The sequence below is a fragment of the Macrobrachium rosenbergii genome, chromosome 10 (genome assembly GCF_040412425.1).
Source record: "Macrobrachium rosenbergii isolate ZJJX-2024 chromosome 10, ASM4041242v1, whole genome shotgun sequence".
In the NCBI taxonomy this organism is placed as follows: Eukaryota; Metazoa; Arthropoda; class Malacostraca; order Decapoda; family Palaemonidae; genus Macrobrachium; species Macrobrachium rosenbergii.
In genome coordinates this window covers 33,322,701-33,335,371 of record NC_089750.1, presented here as the reverse complement: position 1 = coordinate 33,335,371, position 12,671 = coordinate 33,322,701, and the positions used below count along the sequence as shown (strand labels likewise).

The following is a 12,671-nucleotide window of genomic DNA, read 5'->3' as shown; positions in this document are numbered from 1 at the left end:
AGAAATGCGAATCAGTAAATGTATGGAAACTTTCCAGGTAAGGCTCGAACCCAGACTCAGCAAAAGGCAGAGGTCAGCGTTAGATTACTAAGCTGTTAAGAGCGACAAGACTTCATTTAATTTCGTAAACACGCGCTTGCACACGCTGACAGACACGCACACATACAAACACACTCATATGTATATATATAGATAGATAGGTAGATAGATAGATAGATAGATACACACACGTACACACACACACACACACACACACACACACACACACACACACACACACACATATATATATATATATATATATATATATATATATATATATATATATATATATATATATATATATATATAGTTGGATTTGGCTGCGAAATGCTTTTGAAGAAATTGTTTAAATTACATTCTGGCCCCAGGGAAACTTGAACACAACCAAATCCTTAATGAAATGTAACAAGAGATCACTTACTCAGTACATGATATTTAAACAATGAAACCGGTTGCCACTGAAAGTCAGTTGTAAATGGGTTACTTAAGTTACTTTATTCACACAGTGAGCTATGGGATAATTGAGGGCTGGAATGCAAGCCAGCCTGGCAAATTAAGTGATGCAGTCACAACAAGCAGTCAACACAACATAGGATATCTGGGGTTAGTAAGGAGATTTACATGGATCAGTTACACAATTAAATGAATGTTGACTGGTGTGCAAACCAGTAGAACAATGGTAACTAAAGAAACATCTTTACAGGATATTCACATAGCTTTCAAAGTAGTATTCAAACTAATTATGGATCGTAAATGAAGAGCTTCGCCCCTAGATTGACAGTCTTGCAAGAGCCAAAGGGAGCCGAGGGCTTGGTGCAATGGAGTGAGTGCCTTTTCGAGGCAAGAATTGCAAGGCTGTGGTTGCACAACAGTGAGAGGGTAGGGGGTGAGACAACGTGGTTCTGGAAATAGATTATTCCAGTTAGACTTAATACATAAAGGACCCTATCAGTTACTTGGAGGGGGGAGGAAAGGAAATGGAAATAAGGAAGTTCTGTCTATGGGAAAGATTCCTGGTACTCAGAAGTTAATTCACAGACACATACCATGTTATCTTCCATGTTGCACATATTTTGCAATGTAAGGCAGCATTGATAGGCCCTTCTGCAATAAATGAACGGATGCTTCTATCCTTTTTGATACCAGTGTCTTCAGAGACAAGGCGTTAGTAACGTCTCCTTCTAGAGAGACCAGGTGCACATCTGCCCCGATTTGAGGTTAGCTGTGGACTGTCTGCTTTTCCCATCTGTGAGGGCTTGGCAGAGCTAGAAACGGCTTGACTCTCCCCTGGGATAACAGATAACACCTGCTCTGGAATGAGTTGCTAAGACAGTAAATAGCTCAAGGCAAGATTTGAGTTGTAAGTCATCTCTACAACAGGGGGGCATAAAGGCTAACTATTGTTTTGATGCCCTTCTCGTTCTAAATGTCTAGTAACTGCGTTGACCTTTTCCAAAAGCCTATCCCAAAAACTCTCCTCTTGTACGGTGGTCTGTAGCCCCATCCCTGGGTCCTAGCCTAACTATCTTATTCACGGAATTCCTTCCTTATGGATACTTGCAATAGAGGTGGTGGCCTAATATTTATGACAATATATATATATATATATATATATATATATATATATATATATATATATATATATATATATATATATATATATATATATATATGCAGTATATGTGTGTGTGTGTGTGCACATCGATTCGGAATAACTTTAAATGGGGTTAACAAATCACATCCTCACTTCAGTCAAAAATATTATTTGACGCTGAAAAAAGCTGAACCTGCTTATTACATTCGTCATGAAGTAGCGTTTTATTAGCGGCAATGAAACCTTTTAAACAATGATACCTTTTAGATGTTTTTACTAATAACACTGCCTTTCTTTCGATTTCATTTTCATAACAACCTCTTGACAGAATTTGCAGGCTGTAGAGAGCGTGGGCATATTGCTCTCGCTCTGTAACATTTTCAAGGAATTTTTCCTACTGTCGCTAAATGGTTTTCAGTGTCCTTTACGCTCACACGTATCTACATACGTGCAAGATATCAGCGGATTTTTTACTTGGCCTTCTGTGGTTTCATTTTTCGTGTATTTCTTTTAGATGTTTTTCCTACTAATACTGCCTTTCTTGCGCAAGTTTTATGTCCAGAAATTTTCGATAAAAGATGGAAAGGTTTTTCACTATTGCCATTGGTGTTGCTTTCCTTTTGTCCCAGATGCTGCCATTACAAAATTAAAAATTTCCTCTGAATATACAAAGAGACCACAGTGCCTACTAACAGATGATGGTAAATTGCTTTACTGGCCTTAGGGAAAAAGCTGAACTGCTTCAACGAGCTTTTGAAGCTGAGCAATCAGCTGAGAATGCCCCTCTCCCTGATGCTTGTCATCCTGAAACCATTCTTACAAAATTTGCGTTTCGCTCTAGGGATGCTAAGAAAATTCTAGATAATCTTGATAGCTAGGATGGAGGAGATCCTGATGGTTTCTTCCCTTTGTTTTTTTAAAAAATTCTTGTGTGTTGTCTCCCAAGATTAGCTGATTCTATAGATTTTTATGTCGGCGCAATATCTTTGTGGATGAGCGCAAGCTTAGTAATAGAGCGCCTGTTCCAAAGAGTGGCATATCTGCAGACTGCAGTAACTACAGGCCAATCTCTATTCTCCCTGTGCTCTCCAAAGTTGCTGAAAAACTTATTTCTAAGCCACTATATAAGCATGTGGAATCTAAAGGCTTTTTAGCTGATAGTCAGTATGCATATAGAAAGTAGTTGGGTACCTGCTACTCTCGGTGGCCATGGCTAAGCTCTTTTAGGCTTGACTTGCCATTTGCGAGAGAAACTTGATAAGGGTTTTGAGTGAAGAGTAATTCAAATAGATTTTAATGCTGCTTTCGAGTTGCTGTGGGCTATTGTGTCCGGAGTTCCACAGGGTAGTTTTCTTCGTCCACTATTATTTACGGTATATAAAAGCGATATGGTTGTTGGCCTGGAAAACAAAATTGTTCAGTATGCCGATGATGCAACACTTGTGGGTGTAGTAAAGTCTCCGTTTATGAGAAATGAAGCTGCCCTCAGTCTGAATCGGGACGTGGACCGGATCAGTGAATGGTGTAGTCGGTAGGGTATGAGGCTGAAGTCCAGTAAAAGAAAAACACTATTGAATAACAGTTCTCGTACAGATTTTCCACCCCATCCTCCCCTTCAGGTGGATAGGACTTTGCTGAATGAGTCTGAAGCTTTAACTATTTTAGGTGTAACTTTTGATTTACTTACTTTTGAGAAACATCTAATGAAAGTTTCAGCAAATGCTGCTCGAAAGTTAGGCATTGTTCGTAAGGCCTCATATATTTATAACAGTGACAAAATCAATGCAACCCGTTTTGGTCATTTGTGCTTCCTTTGCTGGAATACTGTTCTCTGGTGTGGATGTCTGCTTCTGCTAGTGATTTATCTCTTTTAGGTAGAGTGGTTCGTGGTGGTAGGTTTCTGTTTCCTAATGCTAGCAGTTATGATTTGGACCATCGACGGATGGTCTCTTGTTTGGCACTTTTTCGTAAGTTGTACTTTAAAAGAGGTCTTTCACATTCACAATTGATCCCTGATCCCCTTTATCTGCTGAGAGCAACCAGATTCGCTGAACAGCAGCACCAATATGCAGTGAATGTGGCTCGCTGTCGAACTTCTCAGTTCCAGAGGTGCTTTGTTCCTCACACCGTTGGACGGTGGAACAGCCTCCATGAGGATATCGTGCAATTGGAACTTGGAAAGTTTAAGGGAAGATGCAACTCATTACCACCCTTATGCTATTCTCCTTGCATTTTAATACATTTTTCATCTATTTATTATTTAATTAATTTTTTTAATAAGTGAGATTTTCCTTTAACTCCTCTTACTTCCTAATGAGGATCATGTTCTTTGGAAAGCTTGAATTTCAAGTCAATGCCTTGTTCTATATGAATAGGGTTCATCTCATGAATAAAAAATATAATTAAGCGAGACCAAAATGATTATGAATGTTGCTTCTCTGGTTTTCCTGTTATAACTTGAAAAAGTGATTCATATGTGGCTAAAGAACACACATACAAATACACTCGTACACTCACACACACACACACACACACACACACATATATATATATATATATATATATATATACACATATATATATATATATATATATATATATATATATATATACAGTATATATATATATATATATATATATATATATATATATATATATATATATATATATATTATAATATCGTTTAATTTCGGATTCAATATACCTTGGGAATAACTTACAGCTAAGGGCAATTATATCTGACAAATGCTTCTGCACTGGCCAGGATTCGAACCATGGCCTGCTTTAGAACAACGATAGACAGTGACTTGGACCACCGGGAACGTATCAGTTTTAATTCCCTTTGGGTGTAGGTTATTCCTAAGGTACAGTGAATTCGATACTGAACGATACTTATGACTTATTTGTGAATACAAAAAAGCCACGGTGTGTGACAAAAATTCATATATATATATATATATATATATATATATATATATATATATATATATATATATATATATATATATATATATTTTATATATATTTCCTTGTGGATTTTGTCTTTATTTATATATTCATCACGCTCCATATTTTCGTGATTCATATACACACACATACACACACACACACACATATATATATATATATATATATATATATATATATATATATATATATATATATATATATATATATATATATATATATATATATATATATATATATATATATATGTGTGTGTGTGTGTGTGTGTGTGTGTACGTGGGTGTGTTTATTTGTGTGTACGGTATGTGCATGAATAATTTCGTTTGGAAATTTATATGGCTGGGATAAGATGAGAAATTGGAAAAGGTGTTTACACATTTGAATGACCGATTAAAGAAGCATTAGGAATAAAATGCAGACGAGTTCACAGCAGCGGGGGAACAAAAGAGCCACCATGGCGCGGTTTTGGTCTACTGAGAACGGGTGTTTGGGATTACGGAGTCCATTTTCATGAGCCTTTATCGCCCCAAAAATGAAGGCTGTCTCAGCACGTTTCAAAGAAAGAAAACTTAAGCAGAAGAAATCCGCATAATAACGCCGTAACGATTAGGTTCTGTTTGTCTTTCCTATTCCTTGAATAGAGAGACATCAGGCTTCCTCCCTTTTCTTGTTGCGGAAGTCCTTTCAAGAAAATTTTAGCATAGGTTTTTGTACAAGAGAGTATTTATAATGGAATTTACTCTATCTATAGGCAAGAAAAGCAATCCATTCTTAAATTCTTATCATTAATGTGAAGTTATTCTCAGTAAACAGCAGACTTCAACCTCAGATAGATATGAGTTATTTGAGGATGAATTCTGTAGTAATTATACAATGCATTCCAAAGATTTAGGAGCATCGATACCGAATACCAGGTAAAAGGAGAAAATGTAGAAATATCACACAGGTTCCTCTGCGTAACATGAATTTGCTTAAAATTAAATCGTGATGTAAAAATTGTGTATCATTTACGATATATATATATACATATATATATATATATATATATATATATATATATATATATATATATATATATATATATATATATATATATATATATATATATATATATATATATATATATATATCCGTGTTTGTATGAATGTCTTGGTACAGTATTGTGCATATTGTATTGTACCTTCACACCTTCAAATATCTAGTAATTACATTACTATGTTGACAGTATAATGATAGAGATGACATCTGCATCGGGCAAAACACATTCAGGCTATTTCATATGTCGATTGCTCTGTTCTTCCCGTTTGAATGTATCTCAGAGAAAGATATCATAGCTCCGATAGACCATCATTCAACTTTCCACACAGTCTTATTTAGCTCTTTGTATTATTTCATCCACGTTTGCACTTACAATCGCCCCATCGCCAGCCGGCTACCAGAGGAGGAAAAATGGTTGTCTTTATCTCTCAACAGATGATGTGGCAAGTACGTGTTGATGTTAGCATCCAGCTGCCAGCACCCGATCTCCCTCAGCTGATCTCTGTTTTGGAGCGTGGCTCGCATCTGAGACCCCACAGACCCTGCGCCTTCTGAGCGACGCTCAACTTGACCGTAAGAAAGTGTTAAACATTTTCAGTTTGTGTCAGTAATAGCTGTTGTAAATATGTGGTTAGCTATTTTGCTTCAGTTTAAGCAGGCGCATATTGATTTAGCTATAATCATCAAGAAAATGAATTCACAATTTGATGCAACTTCATTACTAAAATATTGGATAATCTAAGATTTGAAATCACGTATGTTTGCAACTACTGATTAAGATATCGTTGATGAGAAAGTGTCATTTGAAAAACAAAGTACCTGAGATTTACTGTCCTGTCATTTATGGTGGCTTGAACATCCTTCCAGATCTCACGGAAATTAGGATGACTGGAACTCCTTACCAAGGAAAATGCCCACTATAACTTCTGACTGTTAAGTGATCTCGAAATGGCATTTCGAAAGGTAGCTATTTGTCATTTTGACAAAAAGTTGAGTTTCTGGCTTTGCACAAAAACATTGAGCAGCATAGATGGCTACAATCACGCGTTTTAAATCGTAAGAGCCCTGTAGGAGAGCGACCCTGAGAAGTTTTTACCTTTTGACGGTCGTTTAGATTTGTATGCTAATGAGATTTCAGGCGGTGTGCATAGACGAGGTACGGACTGAGACAACCTTTACCAGGTGGTAACCAGTTCGTGAATATTAACCTTCATTTTTTCCCTGGGTGACATTTCAAGCATTTAGTGGATATTGCGTTCGTGGATGCGTTTGCCTTTCTAATGCAAAACTGAAACTCATTCATGATGGAAAGGCTAGTTTTGGAGGTACAATATCGTGATGCTTTCTGATTATTATAGAAAAAGAACGACCATTTTATATAGCAAAAGTAATAGAGTGCTCTCAGCCACAACTGTGTTGTGATAAACTGTACCTATTATCCTTTGGCCACAAAAATCTTATTTTGGGGTCTCTCTCTCTCTCTCTCTCTCTCTCTCTCTCTCTCTCTCTCTCTGAACGGTTATCCTTAAATGCACATCCCTCCAGGAAAATATATACGAAATTTCCACACATGCAGTATATACAGACATTCAAAGAAAAGCTGTTACTTTTTTTCATTTATAGTTGAAAGTCGGGAGAAAGCCTAATGACTGACATATTAGCAATTCTGACACTTGCAAAAAAACAGTAAGCTGCATTCATACCCAACGATTTGTTCACGAGTTAAGCAACTTACTCTATTGACAAAGTGATATGGCTCAAGAGTGAGAGAGAGTAAATTTCCTCAAGCATATATTCAGGGACACAGCTAAAAGCTTCGTGGTCATGTAAAAAATTGGAAGCGGAAAGGAGGCAGCTCCCCGAGAGCTTTGTTAGAATGCTCTAGTAATGCACTTCGTCGTCATCTGCTCCGTAACCTTGACTTTAAGACGGACTTTGCTGCTAATAACGTTACCACAGCGCGTGCACTCCAGTGAGTCCTTGAAACTAGACTGATGAAATTACGAGTGATTTCTTACGATTATTTGTCTTTGTCACAGGTTCGTTACAGATATCTTCGGCATTTTAAGCAATAGCATTTAAAGGTAAATTATTTTTAATTTTTTTATTGAAAATTTTTTACATGAACTGACGGCAAATTGTTCCCACTGAGACTTAAAAATCAATAAATCTTCTAAAAGACATAACTGTAATGATAAGAGTTCCGAATTTGACAAAATGAGTATAATATGAGTCTTCACTAAATATAACCGCCTTTCGTATCATATCGACTTTCGTTTTTGTTTTGACCCAACGCTATTGTATTCTTGGCAACTACTCGTCATTATGACGTGGTTCCTCGAACGAACGCGTCTGAAGGTTTATTTTTGATGTGCGAGTCATTTTCCTACTCGCACGAACTGGTTTTCCTTTGCGTTACTCACGGGCTGGATTAGCTCCTACGAGATCCTTCGAGTGACCTCACCGGCAGGGTATGCGAATGACCTCAACTCTGATGACCTTCGTCAGTTTTGTGCCTGTCTTTTTATCAAGAATGGCGCATTGAACGGATGAATGTGATCGATATTTTTCTATCATATATCTACAGTATATATATATATATATATATATATATATATATATATATATATATATATATATATATATATATATATATATATACACACACACATACATATAGTATATATCAAATCTACCAATATTTTCTATTTAGTATACGAGCCTGTCCAAAAAACTTATCCAAAAAGAGTGAGGAAATCAAGAAGTTAGGAGGTCACTTGGTTATCACGCATACACACACACACAATATATATATATGTATATTTATATATATATATATATATATATATATATATATATATATATATGTGTGTGTATATATATATATATATATATATATATATATATATATATATATATATATATATATATATATATATATATGACTGAAATATTTTCTGTTAAAACAGAACTCCATCTAGTAAAGGAGCCCATAAAAAGGTCAAAACATAGAGTGTTAATGCTATAATTTCGAAGAACAACTGTCTCCTCTACAGTCAACATTAACTTTCCACATTTGCACCTTTTTATGGGCTCCTTTTATTATTATTATTATTATATATATATATATATATATATATATATATATATATATATATTTATATTGTGTGTGTGTATATACACATACGTATATATGTGTATATATATATATATATATATATATATATATATATATATGTATATATATATATATATATATATATATATATATATATATATATATATATATATATATATATATATATATATATATATATATATAAACTCTTGTATATACGTTCATATAATCTTGGTATCTTTTAATCTGCATTACAGGTAAGGAGATATTTCCATCTGTCTACATGTGGTTGTTAATTGCCAAACGTTATTTATCCATACACAATCTTATTTTTCCACGATTAACGCCGATTTATTAAATTTAGCTTTCGTTTTGCCTTCACTGAACCGACTGAGTATACGTGCGGGGATTACCCAAATGCATCGCATCCCAATTGGTGTAATTTTTTCAGGGTTAAAAACATCCTCTCATGACGTAAGAGCCAATCACGTGTTAAATACAAGAGAATTTACAACGACTCACGGACATCCACCGAGGCCCTAGGCCCTAGGCCCTGGGGCAAATGAATTTAAGTGTGTTCTGTAAAAGTCGTGAACGGTGGTCAACAATGAGGCATTCTATCTCACAAATAACATGGGCGTGTTTTGTTGCCGTTTATTATTAAGAAAAAATGTTGTGTGTGTGGGTGTGGCCGTATGCGAAGGCTTGTGATTTTGACTGTTGTAGTGGATTTTGATCAGTTCTCTCCTTTTACGGTAAATTTGGAAACCCGACCAGTTATGTTGATTTCACTTGATTTTTTTTATCGCTCTTAAAGATAAAGATGAGTCGAGGAATAGGTCAGGTTAGATGTATCAGGATAGTCACAGAAATTCTAAAAACAGTCAGCAGCCTGGGCCTCACCATTTTACGTCTGGAGAAGGATCTCTAGAGAATTTCGTCATATGAAGATTTCTATAGATAAAAAATATGACCAAATTTACTTTGATTAGTTAAAAGCCATCAATGTATATGTTTTGTACTTTGTCTTCAACAAGTGAGTAAAGGTTTTCAATGTTTTCTTTTTCAAGTGACCTTTTCTTTTCGTAAATTTAAACTCTTTCAAAAAGTGTCTCTTTCTTTTCAAGTGTATCGATGAACATACAGATTTTCAGATTTCCTCTTGCCACCAAATATCGTCGAACGTCTTGAAGAAAGCAGCACCTTATACAGTAGCGCAATGTTTTTGCGATGCATCGGAATGCTAAAATGAAACAGGATACAGCGGGAATTCTCTTGCAAAACGCCTCCCTCTGACTGGGCCGATTTACTAAAGTTAATTTTAAAGAGCAAGGCTAACTTCGAATGATACGACGGGCTTTTCTACTCTAAAGGAAAGATCATTATTTGTGTTGCAGTCAGTTCAAAACCAAGACCACACTTCTTTTTCTATATGCTTTAAAACTGGTGGAACTACATCAGATGGTGTGCAGTCGAGAAAATATTTGGAATTGCTGCAATGTTCTATTATAAACAATCATGACTTCCGTCAGACTTGATTTTGATAATTTCCCTCTGGGTCTCATTACTGATGTATATAAATTAAGTTAGTTTAGCCATAAAATAGAATAAATACTCGAAGGAAGACTTTCCGCTGATGTAAACGTGCAGAAAGAAGAGCTAGGACCCTTTCCGGGGAAATATTTGAAAAGTGCCATCTTTTCTTCCGAGTTCCAATAGTCTAGTTGGAAGCAGATGTAAAATCCTCTCTTCGCTGCTCATTCTACCGTCATATTGCAAAACACAGATAAATAAATGAGTTCTAATTGTCAGAAAATTACCATAAACTTCAAATACCTTGCGGTCTTGAATAGCTTGATTTGCAAATTTGTTGCTGACCATGAGCGTAGATAAAATCGAATGCTCATTCTATCATTGCCATCAGGTTCATTGACAGCCTCCGATAAAGCCGCTCTTGTGATGAAGTTACGTCACTTTGAACTTTCACTGTATCTCTGTTTAAGCAATTTTCGCTCCTACTTTGGGTAAACTTCCCAGATGGCAAAGTTCATTCGTTCAGAAAAGCAATAGGCATGATGCTTCTCCATCCTATAGTTTTTGTATACTCGGGCTTTATATATTTTCCGATTTTCATAGCACAACCATTTCTACTGTATTTTTCCTTATTGATTAGCATTGTCGATGAACTTTTTTTTTTTAATTCTAATCTAAAACTTGAAATATATTCGAGGTGAAATTAACGTAAATAACAACATAACATAAACACATACGAAGTCCTCATGTAAGCTATTAAGTATGATGGTCAAATAAGGATTTCGGGGCCAGGCATTTCGAGACCGAATTTTCTGGTTACAAAAAGCACCAGACAGTCACAAAGGATAAAAAAAATCAAGGATCAAACACCAGTAGCAAGTAGGGTCTCCAACCTGCTCCTCAATGAGCAAAAGCACTTGCTGGCACAAGGCCACATTTTTATGACAAAAAGAGGCCAGTGGCAATCTTGTTAGTCCACCACAGATGTAGCCTAGACACACACACACACACAGATATTTCAAAAAGCGGTGAAGTAAAACAAGTACGTAAAGATCATTGCAAATGATAGGCAGTTAGTTGTGCTGCCCAGAGAAAGTCCTCAGCACAATCCTTTGAAAGTATCTGCAGTACATTATCGAAATTTGTGTTTATTTTTAACTTCCATGAATATAAAAGTTGACATTATCTCGTTTTTTATTACGATTTGAACTAATGAAAAACTCATGAACTGTTTGCAAGTTCGAAGGGATGACACTCACCATTGTCTCGATGATTGTATTGTTCATCAGTAAAATAAAGTCCTGTTGCCTTTTAGTTGCCAACATTCTCTGGTTTTAGATTGCTAATGATATCTGAATTCATTTGGGAAGTGTACTCCATATTTCCCAAGCATCAACGAAAAAGTTTCTCTCTCTCTCTCTCTCTCTCTCTCTCTCTCTCTCTCTCTCTCTCTCTCTCTCTCTCTCTCTCTCTCTCACACACACACACACACACTCACATTCAAAATAAAAGAACTTGCCTGACTTTTGTTTTTAAAAGATCTGTTTCTTTCATGAGAAAAATCTACATCAAGTTTCAATTCCACTCTATATCTAACTTTTTTCCTTGATAACGGATGCTGATCAGTTTCAGAGCCGTCAGAGACTCCCTAAAGCAACAATGCCACTGAAATTGTGTTCAGGGCACAACGTTGCACCGAACTGTGTTATAAACACTCCCATTTTAGTGACACAAAATCGAACTGGGAAGGTCTTATTTTTTGGCGTCGGGTATATCATGCAAACTTACTGACATTATCGTTACCGCTATTTTCATGAAGAAAAGCATTTCATATATAATTAAGATGATAAAAATACAGCTACCAGTACCTTGTTTCACTGTCATATCTGCAAGACTGAAACAAAAACTTAACACGCATGACCTTGTCACTGCTGGCACCTTTACAGAAGGTGACCTTGAGTACGAACACATACACGACTTAATGCTCGGTTACCAGGCATACTTGTCGGTGCACAAAAGTGAACTTGACATTATGTGTGAAAGGTCACGCTTCGAGGTTTTCCCAGATGTTCATAAAAAAAAGAACAAAAGGATCCGAGAAAGGGAATGGGGAAAAGATGTAAGAAGACAGTGACAGATGTGGGTTGGATGGATGGATGGATGGATAGAGAGGGTGGGGTGGAGCAGCTCTCTGTGAGTCTTGGATCAAAACTGGTTCTTTATTATTCAACTTTGTCTTCATAAGAAAAAGCGCTGTAATAAAATATTTTCTTCTTTCCTTTTATGAAACCTTTCTATTCATCTCCGTTTTGTGGGCGTTGCGATAAACGAATTATTTCTCTCTCTCTCTCTCTCTCTCTCTCTCTCTCTCTCTCTCTC

At 36.0% G+C, this 12,671-nt stretch overlaps 1 protein-coding gene across 1 annotated transcript in view; it reads left to right on the top strand.

Annotated features, from left to right (window-relative positions):
* Positions 1–6,076: 6,076 nt before the first annotated feature.
* Positions 6,077–12,671, top strand: part of LOC136842588 (prolyl 4-hydroxylase subunit alpha-1-like) — a 173,574-nt gene continuing 166,979 nt past the window's right edge. Inside the window, exon 1 of the mRNA XM_067110136.1 lies at positions 6,077–6,214. The gene's annotated coding sequence lies outside the window, so the exon portion shown is untranslated. The remainder of the gene's footprint in view (positions 6,215–12,671) is intronic.